Genomic DNA, 18,813 nt, shown 5'->3' with positions numbered 1-18,813 from the left:
GTCAAAAATTGCTTTGGAAAATCATCTTACAGTTCTAACAAAAAGCATGAGAATTAATTTTTTGCCCAAATGTCTAAAAATTACGGGGCTTCTGGTGATTTGTTTAACTCTTTCGTGCCTGAGGCATAACAGTTCGAAGTCTACTGCAGAGCAAATGACAAAGAAATTGTTTGATTGTGACATGATATTCTTTCCTCGATCAAAATATTTAAAGTACTCCAACATGTACTGAATCTAGAAGTGACATTCCGTTAAATGGGGTGAGGGGCAAGGGATAATGAAACTACCTAGGAAGGAGGGGGTGTCAATTAATAAATATTTTCTTCCAGTTATTTTTTTGTGTGTAGTTTATCAGCTTGTTCTGCAACTTGAGATACTAATTATTTTGATTACTGTTGTTTTCTCTCTCCACTTTCTTTTTCCCTTTAAAGCTGAGCTGCATCCTGAAGAAAGACAGGAATGAGTTATATACACCAGTCTCTGCCTCAGTGGCCAGGATCTTTATGGCTGCTGATTCTTTGGCTCTGGGTTCATCTGTCGAACATCATGGATCTGTTCCTAAAAGTAGACATTTTCTTTTCCATTCTACAATTGAGACTCAGATGCCGAAGGAGAGAGAGTGAATCTTTTCCGCATTGTTGTTGTGCCATTAAAAGTCTTGGACTTTAAAAGCAAAAAGTGATTGGGGAAAATACCTTCTTTCCCGCCTGCTAACTGTATGAAGAATATTTTTTGAAAGTTCAAATGTGGTTCAACCGACTCGGGACCAAGAATGACAAGTTAGCTCAAAGTCATTGTGTTCTGCAGTTTAGGATGTGGAAAGTAAATCTGCATTCAAAAGTCAGGTGCTTTTTCATATTAGTAGAGAGATACATATTCAATAAAAGAAAGAAGGGGGAAAACATAAATGATACACAAAGGGCATTCTTGGTCTAAAATGGCTTTAAGGTGCAGAATGTTTTAGGGCCCACTGTAAATATGGTAGTGAAGATATAATGTTGAACTGTTTACTCTTTGTCTAAGCCACTGGGGAAAATAGAAGGAGAGTGTTTAAAAGTCTCTTTGAAACAGATGTAACCTGTTTTTAGCTTCCTGTTCTTACTTCTTTTGCATGCATAACTTTGATAGCCTTTATAAATGGGAGGGTTTATTAAATAAATAAATAAATCTCAATAATATCTTGCTCATGCAACTGAAGGTCTGTTTTGTCAGTGTATTCTGTGTATCTGAAGAAGTGTGCATGCACACGAAAGCTCATACCAAGAACTGACTTAGTTGGTCTTTAAGGTGCTACTGGGAGGAATTTTTTTGTTTTGACTATGGCAGACCAACACGGCTACCTATCTGTAACTGTTTTGTCAGTGTTAGTGGTGCCTCTTTTTGTTATATCTTCCGCACTTGCTGAAAGAGATACTTTCTAAAACAACAACAAAGCCCAATCTGATTAATTGAAGAAGAATTCGACTGGATCTTATCGGACTTTTCCTAGTCCCTGAGACCCTAACTTGTGAGGTTTTTTAGTAACAATCACAAGTCAGGCTCTTGGGACCTAGGCGGAGGGGAACCAGCAACTTTGGACTTTAATGATTAACTTTCCACGATAATAGCAGCATAAAAAGATATATTTGTCGATGGGGGAGGCATGTGATGTTTTGGCCCACAGAGAAATGCATTGTGCAGAATAGAGATGGTAACGTGCTGTGTTACAGGTTCTTATATTCAAACAGCTGTACTGTACTCTTTAATGTTTTGAATTAATGTTGGGCCTTCATTCAAGTGCTGGAGAATAAAGCATCCCTGTGATTAGATAATGAAACTGTGCTTGACTCGTTTGCCATTTCCACACTGAGGCCTAGCAAACCAGTATCTTCCCCCTCCCACCTATAAAGTTTTGATGCAAGTGTATAGATAGGTATTTGCCTGTCCTGTCATTTTGTTCCAATGTTTTAAATGCTTTCCTCTCTGTTTCTCTAATTGTAACCAGCATCACAGCATTCCATAGCACTTCCATAGTTTTACTATAACATAAAGCTAATATCAAATGTATTGTTTTCCCTTGTGATTATTTTACTCAAAACCAGTTAACACAATTTTGTTCTGCAAAGACATAGGTGCTTCACAAGTTGTTAGCATAGCACTGAAAAGAGCTAAAATATACTGGGATTGATTTCTTCACATACAGCTTTCATTTCCATATAGTCCTTGAGGCTTTTTCAATTTCCTGTATTATCTTTCCCATCCTCTACTGTGAAAAATTCAAACTTTGCAGTCTGAAACAAAGGCATTGCACATCACAAGCATTCAAACAATTCCCCATTTTGGATTATATTCCATCTACAGCTGATTTCCCACCCCCTGCCCCCAGTGTGTGGGAGGAACTGTTGTACTGTCAGCATCAACACTGTTATTACAATACATTGTTCTTATACTGCAGAATAATTGTATAGTCATTTTTTAAAAATATCACCCCCCCCCCAAGGAAACACATTTTTGGCAAAGGCGTGGCACATTCATTTTTTGGCAACAATAAGTTTTCGCAAATTCTTTTTTAATCACATGTTTATACACTTGATCCAGCTGTGATCTAGCAGTATTAAACTAAAGGACTATGTATGTAATCAGAAAGATGTCTCCAAATAAATAGTATTGCAGGCAAAACCAGTTCATCATAATAAATGTGTGGTGCTCATTTTGACACACACTAATTAAAGCTGAAATAATGTATATATTTCACTTGAATAAAGATTTTCCAGTTACAATAAGATAAATAGAAGGGCAGAAATCTTTGTAATCTATCATTGCTCCCATGCAACCTCTTCTGGTTTGATTTTGGCCCAGTAAAATCCATAATAATACTACATGAATCCAGTTGATGTTACATTTGCACAAACAGTTGCTCTACCCACCTTTGAAGGAATGCAGGAGCATAAATTCAATATGGTGCTCATAGGTTGATTGAGAATAACCATTGTTTCAGGCCAAAATAAATTATAGCTGAATTGTCCTCCAGTGTGAGCCAAAGAGTGAAGTTCATTAAGAAGGGGTTCTGTGGAGAGCAAATGTATGTGCAAAAGGTCTTGGGTTCAACCCCTGGCATCTAGGTAGATTTGGAAAAGAGTGGAGAGCTGCCAGTCATTGCACTGCTAACCAGTGTTCTGACCTGGCGTAAGGCAATTTTCTATGTTCCTACATAAGAATAAATAAGTTGCAGCATATGATGTCCAGTGGTGTAAAAGAGGGAAAATTGGAGATGGGTGGGTGGTAGGAATGGACATCCCAGACATTTTTTTCAAAGAAAGAGCTATAATTATTTACTAAAGTTACTAAAGTTATTGAGTCTTTTTTTATAATAATATTTATTAAGTTTTTGTTTACACAATAAAAAACATACATAATAACATAGTATTTCCAATATCCACATTTCATTCTCATCTTTGGACTTCCTCACATCTCTTGTTGAGTCTTTTAAGAACCTCCCTTCCTCTAGCATGTGAAGGAGGTGATAATGAGGCTTCCAAGTTTTCTTGTGACAGATTAGCAGAGAGAAGGTTAAGACATGGGGAAGGGCTATAGTTCAGTGATAGAACATATGGTTTGCATGCAGAAACCTCCAGGTTCCAATTCCTAAAGTCTCTAGGTAGGGCTAGAGTCCACTCCAGGCTGCAAAGCTGCTACTGGTCAATGTAGATGATACTAAGCTAGATGGACCAATTTTCTGACACTATATTTCCTATGTTCATATGCTCCTGGAGAATGAAGGAATAAATCAAACAGAGTTTGGGTACTTCTGATTTCTTGATTTCTTTTGTTTCCTGCTTGGCAGGGGGTTGGACTCGATGGCCCTTGTGGTCTCTTCCAACTCTATGATTCTATTCTATTCTATTCTATTCTATTCTATTCTATTCTATTCTATTCTATTCTATCTTTTCTTTGACAGGGTTCCTAGTTCACACTGGCTGTTTAAACACTTGCACATGTTTGCAAGTTTGCACTTCTAATTAAAGGCTAACATTTCCATTTCAGACAATCCTTTGTTAAAGCTCACTGTGTTTTACAAGTTGGACCTAGGCAGTCATAAGTAAGCACTGCTGAGTTCAGTGGAGTCTTGGAAGTAAAGTACCTGTGTCCTGGGTTGCAGTCATACTCCTAGTCAATGAATGTGTGAGATTCCCTAATAAACTGGATATAGTGCTATGTACTGCTGCTATTTGGGGGCGCATGTGTCAGGATATTTGTCCTTCCAGGATAGTTCTCCAGTATTGCAGGCAGTGGGGGTTTTTTGTGGGTTTTTTTTTTTTTTTTTTTTTGCATTGTTTACTCACTGATTCTTTCAGCTGCAGATGCCAGGAATGAATCTTGGAGCTTTTGCACTCAAAGCATGTGTTATATCACTGAGTAATAAATGGATGGAACTCTGGCTGATCTTTTCAATAACAGCCAAAGTAGATACTTAGTAGATACTGCATCTCACAACAGATTTAAAAAAACAAGAACTTTATAATAACTTGCTTTCCGTGGATACAGTATTCAGTGGCCACACATGGAATTGCCCACAGGAGTTGCCCTTTCTTTCTTTCTTTCTTTTCCAATAGAGAAGCAGGTCCATATATATTCGCATGTGTGTGGATATGGTAGTGTGGTGATCTCACAAACTCTGGCAAGGGAATGTGACAAAATGCTCTGAGGATGAGTGAGTGGCACTTGTCTCATTGCAAAGATGGGTCCAGACTAGGGGGAAGGGCCTTCCACATTTGTGGTTGTTGACTCTGGTGATTGTTGAGCACATTAGTACACATGATCCTACATTAGGAAGGTAACATACAAACCACCCCTAAGGATCTTTCTAGATCTCCACAGGAATGATATTGTTAGGAGCAGGAGCTTTTTTCAGCCAGAGCTTGCCAGAACCTCTCAGGTGACCATTGGTTATACAGCACACAGCAGCATTCAGCATGGTCAGAAATGGAAAGATACCTACATCTTCTTTTCCCATCACACCAAAATACAACTCAAGACTATAAGAACATGTGACATTGTCATGTATTTACTGAATCCATCATATGGTTCAGCATGAAGGTTTTTTTGTTTTTGTTTTGATAATTCAAAGATTTGGCTAATCAGCAGCAAATTTGTTGATGAATTATAGGTAAACATGAATAGCTATGTGTATATGTGTCTTTTTCAATGCTTTTTTCTATCTGTGTAATATTGTACAGTACAATATGGTATAATCAGCTCCTGCTACAGCTAGTGACTCTATAAAAAAAGCAACCTCTTGCAGCACCAAGAGACACAATGATGTGTGATGCATACAAAAAAGGAGTGATATTAACAATTTGATGAATTCCTAGTTGGGAGACCAGATTGAGCCAGACGAATACATTAATGGCTGTCTTCTGCTGGTGTGAGCTGTGCTCAGTGCTGTGGAAATGAAAGATCACCTAGTCTCCCTGATACCAGCTTATTTGTACATTTTAATTTTAAAAAGGAAAACCATTGTTTTACATACATCTCTTAACCCTACCATGACTTTCTCTTCCCTGCTAGATTGTGTTCTAATCAACTGTCAGTTTTGAATGCTATTTAGCAATTTCCCAACAAACATCAGTCCAAACGATAAAAATAAAAATGAGGGGAATAGCAAGTGATCTTGTGTCTGTCATGTTCAGTTGGATTATCATTATCATGACAATCATGCTTTAAGTTTGAATTGTCATATGGATGCACCCATATCCCCAAATGTCATTTTAAGTCATAACAAGTTTCATATATTTTAAAAATATAAAATACATTTACAGCACTTGCTTAGGATAACCTTATTGAAGGTTTTTAATTAAACTCAAAGGCATTAACACTTTGCAGCTCAATCCTAACCATGTTTACTCAGAAGTAAGTTTTATTGCATTCTGTAGGACTTACTCTGAAATCAGAGAGGCTGCAATTGAGTCCCTAAGAGTCACTTCTCAGTAGACATGGTTAGGATTCCACTGTTAGTGTAATAGCATGTCATTATTTGATTCCCTTTTTACTTAGAAAACAAAAGGATCATATAAAGTTGCTTATTATGACACTGCAAAAGCCAAATACTGTGAGAATAAGCAAGTATTAAATATAATCCAACCAGAGTTAAGCACCTCTAAGTCCTAGTCATTTTAGTATGACAGTTTTAAGTATATGTTTAATTTTTATTTATTTATTTACAGGCTCTGTACTGTGCTTTTAAACAAAACCCTCCACAACATATAAACAACATATACATTCCATGAAGCCTTTTAAAACACATAGCAATGAAAAACAAGAATATTTAAATTTCCTCATAAGTTTAGAAATAGGGGTGAACACTAAAATGGGCAAATTTGCTGATCAACCAAATTGTTCAAGGTGGATTGTGAAGAGCTCCAAAAAGGGCATTAAAATGGCAAATATGATTCTGTGTCAGCAAGTGTGAAGTGATGCATTGGGGAGAAAAAAATCTTGACTTTGCATATATGCTTATGAGGTCAGAAATGATAACTGACCAGGAAAAAGATATTGGGGCCATGGTGGATAGCTCAATAAAAATGTGAACCCAGTGTACATCAGCTGTGGAAAAGCTGAATTTCGCGTTAGGGATCATTAGCACAAATAAAACAGTCAATATAATATTGCTGTTATGCAAATATATAGTGCAACTGCATTTGGAATGCTGTTCAGTTTCTGGTTGCTGTACTACAGAAAGGGCATCGTAGAGCTGGAAAACATTGGGAAAAGGGCCAGTAAACTACCGTACATGGGGACTGGAACAGCTTCCCAGTGTGGAAACTTAAAACACTTGAGGGTTTTTCATTTAGAAAAAAAGGTGATTAAGGGGTACAAGAAAGAGGTGTATACAATCATGCATGGGATGAAGCAAATGGATAGAAATAAGTTTTTCTTCCTGTCTCATAATACCAGAAGCTGGGTGCATCCAATGAAACTGATTGTTGGAAGATCTGGAACACGCAATTAAAGTACTTCATATAATTAAATTATGGAATTAAATTATGGAGTTTATTTTCATAAGGTGCAGTGATTGCCAAACCTGTCTTAAAACTACCCATAACTATTTCAACAACTATAAGTGGTTACTAGCCATGGTAGCTGTATACTAGCTCCAGTATGCCTCTGAATACCAGTTACTGGGGACCACAAGTGGGTAGAGCGCTGATGTGCTCATGTCCTGCTTGTAATAGGCATCTCATTGGCCACTGTGAGAACAGCATGCTAGACTAGATGGGCCTTCGGGCTGATACAGTGGGGCTCTTCCTATGCTCTTATGCCACTTTCTTAATTATGGCATCCTGGTTGGATGTACTTTTATATGCAAATGGATACAGCACTTCAGAACAAACCTTCATGGATTCCAGGTTCTGTTTCCTTGAGTTCACATCCAGGAAACCTCTCGCCACATGAAACAGCTATGCTGAATGACATTGTGTAGATGTGGTGGTGCAGTAAGTTTCCTTCAACAACATCACAAGCACAGAGTATGACTGCAGATGTGTTTTCTACCTGTGTTAGGTCACATTCATTGTGAGTCTTGTGATCCCTGTACACCAGAGGTTCATCCTGTTGCTTCATCACCCTCAGTTCCTCTGAGACATCTCTGCAGCTCAGCTGGGGCACTTGGGAGTGGTTGCCTTGAGCTCATCCCCTTTTTGCGGGCAGTGAGGTTCAAGAGGATTACTGGCCCAAGCTGTTAGAAATTCCCTTAACATCCTCAGGTTGCATTAGCCATTGAGGACAGACCATCAACATTTGTGCCATAATGTCAAACTTAACCAAGTAATGATCAGTCCATGACAACAGAGTAACATATGTGTCCTCCATCCAAAGATCATCATTCCCTATTTGAGAACGCAAACGTGCCGTGACGGCTTGTAACATTAACCCTGCCATATTGCAACCCCTTACAGATGATTGCAGTCAGTAAGTGCACTGGGACAAGAGAGGCAAGCAACTGTCAATGTGCCAAATGCCAGAAGCAAATTATAAGTAAAGGTGAGGATCCAAAAGCAATGTCTTCTTTCATTGTATACTTTTAGGACAGACACTGCTGAAACATTCTAAATTTATCATCTATGTGCATCAAGACATTTCTTCAATAACAGTTTTCTTGATGTGCCTTCTTCATTGGCCATGATTCCCTTGCTCTGAATCAGTGCATGGCTTAACATTCAGCATCATTAGCATGACACTTTTTGCTTATCTTAATAGGTTGAATATAGAAAGAAGTGAAATTAAATAAATATTAAGATGATGATTTCATCTTTCTCTTTCAACCCTCATACCCAGTTTAAAACTTATGGAATCGATCTTGCGGATTTTGTTTTGAATCTTATCTCATGAGCCTTTAAAATTGGACAAAGCTGTATTGGAACTTTTGAATGAATGTTTGCTTGCTTGCTTGTTTGTTTTAAAAAAGAATTGGCTTCCTTGCTTTTGTTACTCCTTGTTGGGAATTAAATATTGCAGTCTAATAATAGTTAATAAGGACACAATGCAGGCCTCAACAGCGTATCCATCCTATTGTGTATGAAATAAATCACTTTTGTTTTCCTCTTCCCCTTGTAATAAATGTGATGTTTTATAACAATTTATTTGAAAGCAACAGGTTTGCAGCTCAGTCTAAAGATAATTAAAAAAAAATGAATTTGGTTGAATCAAAATTAGTCCCATTGACATAAGTGAGAGTAAATTGCATTGACTTCCCCAGAACTTGCATCCTTATTCAATATATCATTGTATCTGTCTACAGTGTCAATATAATATTGTCACAATGCTGCTGTTGTTTTTTCACAGAATGATAGTGCAGCATCAAGCCACAAGTTTTGGCTTTAAAATACGATGAACAAGTGTCTTGGTACAAGTTGTTGACTCAGGGCTAGTTTTGTTGGGTGCTATACTTTCACATCTGTTGTATTCTGAGTGATGGGCCCCAGGAGACAAAACTTCTGTTCTTCAGAAAGAGTTCAACTGCTTTAAAATAAGCTTGGACTATGAAAAAACACTAACAATGTGCAAATCTCATTTGTTTAGTAACTTTAATAGATTCCCCATCATAATACATTGCTTTGACAAAGTATATAACAAAATAGTGCCTTTAATCAAACACTGGGCGCTGAAAGAATTGGATAGTGTTGGTTCAAAGAGTGGACAGGAAAAGAGGTTCTATTATTATTATTTAATTCAATTTGCCTAGTGGGATCCCTACTGTTAGTCGAAACCCAGTATGTGTCTAAGTACATTGACTGTAGTCTTCCTCACAGAAAAAGTAGGCTTAGCATTCGTAAATTTTCTTCAGGGAGGTTTCTGATCTAGACAAGCATTTTGTTGGGGGATTACACTGCAATCTGTTCCCCATCCCCTCCTCCCTCACTTGTAGCCTTTTCAACTTCTTCAAAGAACTGGAAGAAAGTGGATTCTTTTATTAATGGCAGAAAACAAACCGACTGCTGGACTTCCGTGCCAGCACTCACATAATGCAGCAGGGTGGGAACTGTAACAAAGAAATCCTGAATGCACTAAAACATATAGTGAAACCCTATTTAAATTCACTGGTGGAGCTTAGAGTATACAATGAGAGGAAAGTTTAAAGTAGGATTTAAACAGGGACATAAAAGGAAAATATACTTCATTTAAGGGAAGCATTTCCTTTAAAAGGTCAGTTCAGGGGTTGGATTTCAAATATCGACAATATCACCTACCTGAACGCATTTTTCAAGAAACTAGATGGTAGATATTTGAATCATAACTAGCTGGGTTAATGTTCATATCACTTGTGTAACTAGCTTGTATACTTCTGGAACTAGTTTGTGGCAAGATGTGTCTCATATTCGAAATCCTAGTGAGAGGTGCACATAGGTGCAGTTTTATGGTATTATTTTCCATCCTTCCTTCGTTCCTTCCTGGTTAGTTTTTTTCTCTTTTGCCTTTTGAAAGTTTCTTCATGGATGGCAATTATTTATTAATACAATATTATATAAATGGAGAATTGATCATTTTCCCCAGCATAGTCAGAATAGAATCCTACAATATATTAACACCAGCTTATTACACTAGTAAACTATTTGTATCTGGCTTCTCCTCTTTTGTTCTCTACTTAAAACAATGACTCGTCCACACTACAATGGATTTTCCCATTGGTGGTGGCAGGTCTTGCACCTCCTGTTTGTGGAAAGCCTTCCCTGCAATGAATGAAAAAGTGGCCAAAGATTTCAAATCGTGATTTTATGGAACAAAACAAGAAACATTGATGGATTCTAGGTTTTCATGGTGACCCCAGAAAAATCAAGATAGTTTGAGGGTATACCATTCTTCCACTGCCACCTTCTGAACTGTGAATCAGACACACAGAGAAGGTCCTCAGATTACAAGCATAAAGTCCAGGTTGGCTCATGTGAGACGTGGCAGGCCTTGAGGTATGGGGGTCCTCAGCTGCATAAAGCTTGATAGGACAAAACCAGCATTTTTAATTGAATCGGTAGCCAGTGCAATCATTCCTTAATTGGTGTTCCATGCTTGAACGGTTCTGCCCCAATCAACAATCTCACCACCAAATTCTGCACCAGCTGCAGTTTTTCAACTGAATAAGATATCCAGTTTACTTATATGTGCTGTAATTTTTATCCGTTTTTCTTTCTATTTGCACTTATGTCAAAATTTGTAGTGCATCAACTGAATACATATATTTCAACATAATTAACATTAGCTGGTGTTTTCTTTTTTTTAATCAAGAGACCTGAAACAAAAAAGAAACACGTAAAAACAAAACAAAACAAAAATATGTCTTCTCCATAAACTAAAGCTTTCTCCGGAAACAGTGCTAACTTTTTATTAGCAGCCCAATCCTGTGCATGTTTCCTGTGCACGAAGTAAGTCCCATTGAGTTCACTGAGATTTGTTCTTTAGTAAACATGCATAGATGATTGTATTTTTGCTTTGGCTTTCAAGAGTGATTCACAGTCAACTTTTTTATTGGTATTTTAGAGGTGGCTTTGGTAATTATTGTATTTTGTATTGTTAAATTATAGATTTGCTATCCACCTTGGGTTCCCTTTGAGAGTAAAGATGAGATATAAACCCACTGAAATAAATAAATCTACAAATCAATTCATTGTAATGTATTTTGTGCAGTTGCTATAACTAATGAAATCCTAAACTTTCAGTTACTTTTCACAATACTTTGATTCATTTTCAGTTATTTAACAGTAATCAGTTACCATTCTGAACATATTAAATAGATGTAAACATATAGTGGAAGAGCTAATAATTTTCATTCTTTTTTTGGTTCTTTTAAAAATCCAAATTAACAGAACAATGATTTATAGAGAACATCCCGAGGAAAACTCTGAAATCATAATGTACTGGAGTTACAAATACAGAGTATGTTAAAGCATATTGTCTTCTCTCGTATAATAACTGTTAATTCAACTAATTCACAATGAAAGGATGTCAAATATTAACACAAAACTCTTGAAAGTCCCATGGACTGCAAGAAGATCAAACCTCTCCATACTGAAGGAAATCAACCCTGAGTGCTCACTGGAAGGACAGATTGTGAAGCTGAGGCTCCAGTACTTTGGCCACCTCATGAGAAGAGAAGACTCCCTGGAGAAGACCCTGATGTTGGGAAAGATGGAGGGCACAAGGAGAAGGGGACGGCAGAGGACGAGATGGTTGGATAGTGTTTTCGAGGTTACCAGCATGAGTTTGACCAAACTGCGGGAGGCAGTGGAGGACAGAGGTGCCTGGCGTTCTCTGGTCCATGGGGTCACGAAGAGTCGGACACGACTAAACGACTAAACAACAACAACAACAGACTAAAACATACGGAGAAGAAGAAAAATTATTTTGCTCAGTCTTCACAGCTCAGCACGGACAGGATTATTATTTTTATTATTTTTTAACAAATGGAATTCTAGCTCAAGAACTCATAAGCAGAGTGTCCAAAAGCTGAGTCAACTCACCAAAGTCAACCATATTATGAGAGAAACTACATTGTACCTCTCTTCAGTGAGAGTGAGCCATGAAGAGAAGCTAATTTTTAGGTAGTATTTAACTAAGCTTTACTCAGAGTTAGAGCCATTTAAATTAATGATCTGAATTTAGTTCATTTTAGTGGGTGTACTCTGAGTAATGCTTAGCTGAATACCACACTCTGCTTCCAGATCTCCACTGGGAATTCAAAACAGCTGCTGTGAGGAAGGGGCAGTGTGGGAAGGGGAGAGCATATCTGTAGTGCTCTGCTACCTCATCACAAAATTGTTTCCTGCACATGCCATGTCCTTTTATAATTGTATTTTAAATTGTTGTCCCATTTTATCTTCACAACAGCCCTGTATGGTTAGGCTGCAAGATAGACTTGTTGAAGATTATTCAATTGACTTGATGACTGTTCAGGAATTGCATTCTTCCTCAAAAGGCCTTTCAGATTTTGGTTAGATGCTATTTGAACTAGTTATAAATGTTAACATCTTTAATTCAATGTGGACCCATAAGCCGCATAAGTTAAAAGTATGTAGATACAACCAGATTCAATCTGGTTGAAGTCAATGGATACAAATGCACTTAGATCCTTATTTTTCTGCCTAATTCGGTTACAGTTATGCAGTAGGCTATGAATGTTTGAAACCTGATTTCTGGCATAATACAAGTGAAAAGGGATTCTTAAAGGCTACTGCTTTTCTGCTTAGTCTGGTGTAAGGGTGTTTTTTCAACATATAAAAAAAATCTCCCTCAGAAGTGCCGAACCCTTTTTCTCCCAGTGCTTGTTTCTCTGTTGCTAAGTAAATATCAAGGCCTGCATGTCATCATCTTCTTATCAAGGATGAAAACAAAGTGCCCTCCACCCCAAATCTGAGATAAGCAATTGAAGTTGGTTAAGAAAAGAGATGGCTGCCATCTGCAGACTTTCCAGACACTGCAGCGCAGCTCCAGACAGTCACCTGAGTATTATTGCTTTGTCTCAACTATAAATCACAGTCTGGTAATGGCCAAGGCCGACACCTTGACATTTTCAAGAAGAGTAAAAGACCTGATTGGAATGGAAATCAATTTCATTTCACAAATCTTCTGATGCTACTTCAGACCCTTTCTCGTTCTTTTTCTGTTTCTTTCAGGATCTTGTGGTTTCGGGAACAGATTGGTTGCACTCTGGAGCATTTCACTTATTTAAATACATATTACACTGCCAGAAAGCTATACACCATCCAGAGCCTAACTGCACAGACATGTGAAGAAGGCTATCCCAAGCATGCTTTCCTTTGAAACCTTACTGAAGCTCAAGAATTGACAGCTTTTAACAAATCCTTCCTTCCTTCACTTCCTTCTTTTGTCCTTAAAGGTAATCCTGGGCTGACCCTACCATTAGCCAGAGTGAGGAAATTGCCTCACCTGGAGGATGAAGGGAGCAAGGAGCAGCAATAATGTGCTGGGGGAAATAGCAGTGCTTGCCAAGCAGCCTGCTCTCTACCTGCTAAGACAGTGTGCTTCTCTCAGGGCAGTGGAAGGCCCTGTCCCATCACCAGTATTGAAGGAAGATTCAGATGCCAATCTTGTCAGCTATATGGAACTGGGAAAGCAAAATGTCTTGGGTCAGCCCTGAGAGGTGTTATTCAGAGATGTCCAAGACCAGTTGGCAATAATAATGCTGTTGTCCTGTAGGAAGCAGGAGATTGTAGACTCCTAATTTTGAGATACAGCCTTCCTTCTTCATTGTTCAGGTTGTAAGGATTGTCATGGTAGCTTCCCTCAACTCAAGATGAAAATGGAATCAGATCTAGACATATACTTTGTACTATACAGTCGTACCTCGGAGGTCAAACAGAATCCGTTTGACTTCCAAAACGTTTGACTTCCAAAATGCGGCTTCTGAATGTTTGAAAACCAGAACATTCACTTCTGGTTTTTGATCGTTCGGGAGCTGAAACGTTCGACTCCCAAAGTGTTCAGGAGCCGAGATATGACTGTATTGAAATGAAAGTAGATATTACAAATAAACAAACAGCCGCTTCAGCTAGGGATAGGGAAGAAATTCTGTTTGGTTTGCATTTTACTGTGAATCGACGTAATAGGAACTTCATAAAACAATACACAAACACATTTTGAAATTTTCATGTATCCAAATTTTGTGATGCAGTTACCCAGCCCAAAATGTACACAAGATTGTGTATTAGGAGGAAGTGTGTACAAAAATGCATTATATTAGGAGAAATTGCTTGCTAAAATGTGTATAATAAGGAAAGGTGTGCATGCAAATTGCTTATATTAGGAAGAATGTGCTTTAAAATGCTGATAATTTTTGTGAAGGCTTTTTTTTAAAATTGCAAACTGTTGTGGGAATGTGAACTGAGCCTGATAGGAAAATGAGAAACTGAAATTGATAGATTCATCCATTCAACTGATGCCAAACATGGTGACTCACTCCTTAGCAAATAGATAAATAAAAAGAAGCTTCAGATGATGCCAAGTGCAATGACTCACCTCTTAGCGGATTGCTAGGAGAACATAAAGTTGGAGATGTAGCATCTGTGTTGCCTCCTGGGCAGAATTTAACCTGCTAATTTCAACCTATAAATAGCTTGGACTCAGCATACCCTAGAAACTCCTTCTTTGCAATGTCCCATCACAAGATCTATTACGATGATCGATTATTCCACCACATTTGGACAGCAAGGGCATGTAGAGCGGCATCTTCAGTGACTGCTTCACAGCTACCGAGAGCCCATCCACTTGACTGACAGATTACCCAACTAGGTAGGTATCACATAAGAAGGTCCTTTTCCTGGCAGCCAATTATCAGTCTTGTTGTTATAGTTGAGGGAGGAGATTCCTCAGCAGTGAGATTGGGTAAGCTGTCAGGCACATACATTGAGTTTGGGGCTAAGAAAAGAATATGTTAAATATAACAGGTCTCTTGTTATATGGGTCACTATAGCATAAAGACAAATAACTTATAGGGGCCTTTCATATATTTACTTTAGGAACTGTTTAACTGCAGAGGTTGTGCTATAATAAGATCACATATCTCTGCTATTTTGAAGGGTCACTGCATGCCAGGATAGTTAACATTTCAGGTGCCACAAGTTATAATTTTTGCTTTACACTTTGTTGCATATATTTATCAAAGGAGAATTAAAATAATGGCTGTTAGCTAAATAATAATATCTGTGCTTCCTATTAACAGACATTGGTTCCTTTTGTTTTGTTTGGGCTGAGACAGAAAGAGTCCTCCATTTGTTTGGCTTTTTACAGAGCCATCTGAGTCAGAATTTCTTACACAAACAGAACTGATACTCAGTCAGGAAGTGAATTTTCAAGCCTCTGGCTACCGTTTCTAGCTTTGCACCTCAGGATGGGAGACTAAAGCTGGTGTTACAAGCCCCAGGCGGGCAGCAACCACTTAAAAAGCATGTGAGGAATTCTCCTTAACAAGATTCAGTATAAAGAAATGAAATGTGATAGCATTTCAAAGCAGAAATCCCATCAGCGTAAATCTGTCCCAGTTCTAACATGGCAGTTGCTAGTGATACTAATGTATGTATGTATGTATGTATGTATGTATGTATGTATGTATTACTCTTTTGGCTTGCATTTCCTCCAAAGAGCTTAAAGCAGCACCCAAGGTTCTGTTCCCCTTACTAATTTCATCTCCACAGCAACCTTGTAAGGTAGGTTGGGCTAAGAGGCAGTAACTGTTCCAAGGTCACCTAGAGAGTTTCATGGCAGGAGTGGGGATTGAACCCTGGCTCCTGAACCCCAGTTTATCAACTATTCCACATTGAATTTAATATGACAGGAAACTGTGAGGATCAGGAAAGACATCAAGAATAATAACACTTCTATAATGAGAAATGTATTAAGACTCAGTGGATACAGAACATAGCAATATCCATTCAGAGCACAAGTAACTTAATGGGGCAAATGTTAAAAGGACCTGTACTGTGAAGATAGAATCATTGACTGAAAAAAACACACAAAAACCTCCAGTAAAGTCTAATTTTGTGATTCATATGGCCAACCAGAATTATTTTTATCCCAGAATAAAATGTATTTGTCATTCAGGGACAAAAACCACAGTATAGCAGACTGCCACAGCAGACATTTCTAGAGTAGTGGGCTGAACAATAGTGTGACACAGAGTGCTCTATATTTGTGAAAAATGGGTCAGACAAGTGGTTTACCAGGGACACAGTCCATGTTGAGTTTTAAAAAGAATTTGACCCTCCTAGTAGTGCAGCAATGAAATGGCTAGCACATTTGCAGAGCTAAGCGGTGTCTGGTTTGGTTACTAAGTGAGATTCTTGCATTGCAGGGGGTTGGACTAGCTGACCCTCAAGGTATTTTCCAGCTCTATAATTCTATGATTTTATGACCGGGTGTGTGTGTGTCATGCATTTTGGTCCTCTCAGTAGGAGTGGTCACCCTTTGGCAGCTCAATCATCCGATTATTTACTCAAATGTAAGGCCCACTACTAATGGTGATTTAGTCTTAGGTAAATGTGTTCAGGATTGCAGCCCAAAAGAGAATGTTAAGCAATGGGTACTCAAGCCATTTCAAACCTGTAAATCAAAATTGGACACCTTTCTTGAGGTAATAGGATTGATGAAGGAATTGTCAGAACTCAATTAACAGCTTGGTTTACATCCTATTTAAGCTGGCTAAAAGATGGGTGTAGATATAAGCTACCCCCAAATCTGAAATAGTCACGGGTGAAGACAAAGTGGCAGATCTCAGTTGCCAGAAATGCTATATAATTATTGCAGATCATATTCCAATGGCTAGCAGTCTGTTCTTTAAAAATTAAACAGCCCCCCCCTTCCTCAGTTCCACATGTGTGTTTGTGTGCCCATTACCTCTCTATTTCATGCATTTGACAGTGGGCTTTACCCCACTAAACCATACAATGAGTTCTTATTATAACCACAACCAGCCAAGGATATTTTGGCAGAATAAGTGTATTAGCATCCAAAATGTCACAAGACTCTTTAGTGGTGGTCTGCCTTCATGAATGGCAAGATTATGCTTTTCTCTGACTCTATGGATTTAATATCAAGGTGCGACCCCAATGAAAGTTGTGCAGCCTATTCTGAGAAGTGGCAAAAAGGAGATAAAGTGGGTATGCCTTTGAGATGCTGATTTCATTCGTGTGCAAAGAAGAAATGTAAGTATATCACACACAAACTGCTTCTGGTTGTGTATTCCTCCCCCCCCCCCAAAAAAAAAATATATATGTTGATATTATACTATACTATACTATACTATACTATACTATACTATACTATACTATACTATACTATAGTGACATGCTTAAATGTTTCTTTGATTTTCCTTGAACTTTCCTACCAAACTTTCCATCCTCTCCAGTCACACCAGTATGATGTGCCATACCCTTTGATAACCACTAGCATGTGCGTTTGTGTTAGGGGAACATGAGATGCATCCATTCCAAATGGATATGGAAATGACATACCTTGTTGTAGGAGAAATGCAAAGTGACAAAGCATAATTCTCTTAATTTCAAAAATGGAAGCATAGTTCTAGCCCCTCCTACTGAGGTGCCCAGGAAGATTGGCATGGGCAGCCAACTGAGATTTTCCCCTGACAGAACTTAGCCCTCACCAGATGTACACCTGAGGGAATGTAATTTGTTCCACGTGCTGGACCAGTCAGGTTCACCTTAGGTGACATCTACAGTCCTATGCCATCCCATGTCATTCCTTCCCCAGTGCTTGTATTTCTCCACAGGTCCTTCTGCTACCTTACTGACAAAATTCCAATATATTAGTCAATAGCAGATTCAACTGTATTGACATTGAATAAGTAAATCTGACATGGGAGAAGAAGCACTCCAAGGATGGGTGGTGAAGATGGAGTGAATAAAAGAACAAGAGAAGATGCAAGCCCAGCAGCCAATCAGTGTCAAGATAAACAATTCTGTCCTGAAAGTGACCTTCCCAGACCCTGCCTACCTTGATTGACAGAAATGGGATTTTCAATAGGCAGGCTTACTGCGTATAACCTATCTGAAGAAGTGTGCATGCACACGAAAGCTCATACCAATACCAAACTTTGTTGCGTCTAACCTGACCATTATCAAGTCTTACAGCCTGGTTTCTGCAAGCTAGACCCAGGATCTTCTTCCTTCCATCCTTAGTAATTTAGCCTCTCCTTGAAGGCTTAGTTGCAGTAGATGCCAAGGGACACTGACAAAGCAGAGATGCCTTTACCCTATGCAAAAGCGTTCACACCTTGGCTAGAGACAAATTAAGCATTCCAGTCAGTGTGAAGCTGGTTTCAGAAACAACTGCATCAAGCAGTATTATCTTATAACAAAGATCAGGGATATATATGTCTGTGTGAATACAGAGTAAAACCCCAGCACTGGAAATGCACAGTAAACAGGAGTTTGAATACAGCCTTAGGTTTGATTCTTTACAATAGGTGTGGAATGTGCAACATGCCCCTTCATCACCACCATGCCCAAAAGGTTTGTTACTGTGTTTTAGCTTTGCAATTTCAGAGTTAAAGTCATCTTTTAAAAATAATTTTTACTTTTTTAAAAAGAGGCTTGCCAAAACAAAATTATATCCTAAGAGATGACATTCTAATATACATCCCAACATCATAAAGGGGTGTCCATTTCTCTATCACAGTCGCAGGATGTTTTATAGAACATGATGCATAGAAAAATAATAATTTTCTTTTTCTTATAGAAATTAATGACTAGAATTCCCATTGTCAAGACACAAACAAAGGTGGTTTTTTTGGTGCTTACATCTATAGGCATGACT

At 38.3% G+C, this 18,813-nt stretch overlaps 1 long non-coding RNA gene across 1 annotated transcript in view; it reads left to right on the top strand.

The window, feature by feature from the left end:
* Positions 1-2,046, top strand: part of LOC310843839 — a 237,494-nt gene extending 235,448 nt beyond the window's left edge. The window contains exons 8-9 of the long non-coding RNA XR_014563677.1: positions 432-1,213; positions 1,363-2,046. This is a non-coding gene — a long non-coding RNA (uncharacterized lncRNA). The remainder of the gene's footprint in view (positions 1-431; positions 1,214-1,362) is intronic.
* The last annotated feature ends 16,767 nt before the right edge of the window (positions 2,047-18,813 follow it).

This window comes from Podarcis gaigeae (assembly GCF_964106915.1).
Source record: "Podarcis gaigeae genome assembly, chromosome: 4".
Classification (NCBI taxonomy): Eukaryota; Metazoa; Chordata; class Lepidosauria; order Squamata; family Lacertidae; genus Podarcis; species Podarcis gaigeae.
The sequence above is the reverse complement of the archived record's forward strand: the minus strand, read 5'-3'. Positions and strand labels throughout refer to the sequence as shown.